A 2239-nucleotide genomic window follows, 5' to 3' on the forward strand; every position below is an offset into this window, starting at 1 on the left:
ACCCCCATTGCCATTTATTCTATGAAAATGCAATGTAGCTCTTGTGACTAAATCTCCCTTAAACCTTCATTAAAATCACGGTCAGGTGTTAAGTCATCTCCCTTAGATCTATGATCAAAAGCCGGTCAAACCTATCAGTCTAATGCCACACTAGGGGATTTTCTCCTCTCGATAATAATCACAGTTGAAATAGTTGCCTAGGGTGCCACACTTCCAATGATTATAATTGCAGCGGAAGAAGTAATACCAACAAAACTGGATGCTGCACTTGTGTTGCAACTAGCCATGAGAGACACCATGCATGATGACCTATGATTCAAAACCAAAATATTTAGCTGCAGTAGCACTATATGTTTCCAGAATGAGATTTTCACTCTGCAGCAGAGTGTGCGCTGATATGAAACTTCCTGGCAGATTAAAACTGTGTGCCCGACCGAGACTCGAACTCGGGACCTTTGCCTTTCGCGGGCAAGTGCTCTACCAACTGAGCTACCGAAGCACGACTCACGCCCGGTACCCACAGCTTTACTTCTGCCAGTATCTCGTCTCCTACCTTCCAAACTTTACAGAAGTTCTCCTGCGAACCTTGCAGAACTAGCACTCCTGAAAGAAAGGATATAGCGGAGACATGGCTTAGCCACAGCCTGGGGGATGTTTCCAGAATGAGATTTTCACTCTGCAGCGAAGTGTGCGCTGATATGAAACTTCCTGGCAGATTAAAACTGTGTGCCCGACCGAGACTCGAACTCGGGACCTTTGCCTTTCGCGGGCAAGTGCTCTACCAACTGAGCTATCGAAGCACGACTCACGCCCGGTACCCACAGCTTTACTTCTGCCAGTATCTCGTCTCCTACCTTCCAAACTTTACAGAAGTTCTCCTGCGAACCTTGCAGAACTAGCACTCCTGAAAGAAAGGATATAGCGGAGACATGGCTTAGCCACAGCCTGGGGGATGTTTCCAGAATGAGATTTTCACTCTGCAGCGGAGTGTGCGCTGATATGAAACTTCCTGGCAGATTAAAACTGTGTGCCCGACCGAGACTCGAACTCGAGACCTTTGCCTTTCGCGGGCAAGTGCTCTACCAACTGAGCTACCGAAGCACGACTCACGCCCGGTACCCACAGCTTTACTTCTGCCAGTATCTCGTCTCCTACCTTCCAAACTTTACAGAAGTTCTCCTGCGAACCTTGCAGAACTAGCACTCCTGAAAGAAAGGATATTGCGGAGACATGGCTTAGCCACAGCCTGGGGGATGTTTCCAGAATGAGATTTTCACTCTGCAGCGGAGTGTGCACTGATATGAAACTTCCTGGCAGATTAAAACTGTGTGCCCGACCGAGACTCGAACTCGGGACCTTTGCCTTTCGCGGGCAAGTGCTCTACCAACTGAGCTACCGAAGCACGACTCACGCCCGGTACCCACAGCTTTACTTCTGCCAGTATCTCGTCTCCTACCTTCCAAACTTTACAGAAGTTCTCCTGCGAACCTTGCAGAACTAGCACTCCTGAAAGAAAGGATATAGCGGAGACATGGCTTAGCCACAGCCTGGGGGATGTTTCCAGAATGAGATTTTCACTCTGCAGCGGAGTGTGCGCTGATATGAAACTTCCTGGCAGATTAAAACTGTGTGCCCAACCGCGACTCGAACTCGGGACCTTTGCCTTTCGCGGGCAAGTGCTCTACCAACTGAGCTACCGAAGCACGACTCACGCCCTGTACCCACAGCTTTACTTCTGCCAGTATCTCGTCTCCTACCTTCCAAACTTTACAGAAGTTCTCCTGCGAACCTTGCAGAACTAGCACTCCTGAAAGAAAGGATATAGCGCAGACATGGCTTAGCCACAGCCTGGGGGATGTTTCCAGAATGAGCTTTTCACTCTGCAGCGGAGTGTGCGCTGATATGAAACTTCCTGGCAGATTAAAACTGTTCTGCAAGGTTCGCAGGAGAACTTCTGTAAAGTTTTGAAGGTAGGAGACGAGATACTGGCAGAAGTAAAGCTGTGGGTACCGGGCGTGAGTTGTGCTTCGGTAGCTCAGTTGGTAGAGCACTTGCCCGCGAAAGGCAAAGGTCCCGAGTTCGAGTCTCGGTCGGGCACACAGTTTTAATCTGGCAGGAAGTTTCAGCACTATATGTTGTTCGACATCGCAGATGGAGTAACCACCAACAAAAATGGTGGATTCATCCAATTACTATGAATCATCCAAGTGAAGGAAAGTTTGTGTTGTTACACAAGAAC

At 48.8% G+C, this 2239-nt stretch overlaps 1 non-coding gene across 1 annotated transcript; it reads right to left on the reverse strand.

Annotated features, from left to right (window-relative positions):
* Positions 1 to 726: 726 nt before the first annotated feature.
* Trnas-cga (transfer RNA serine (anticodon CGA)) lies at positions 727 to 801 on the reverse strand. The gene has a single exon. It is a non-coding gene; the product is annotated as a tRNA-Ser (tRNA).
* Between the last annotated feature and the right edge of the window lie 1438 nt (positions 802 to 2239).

This window comes from Schistocerca serialis, chromosome 2 (genome assembly GCF_023864345.2).
Source record: "Schistocerca serialis cubense isolate TAMUIC-IGC-003099 chromosome 2, iqSchSeri2.2, whole genome shotgun sequence".
NCBI classification, from domain to species: Eukaryota; Metazoa; Arthropoda; class Insecta; order Orthoptera; family Acrididae; genus Schistocerca; species Schistocerca serialis.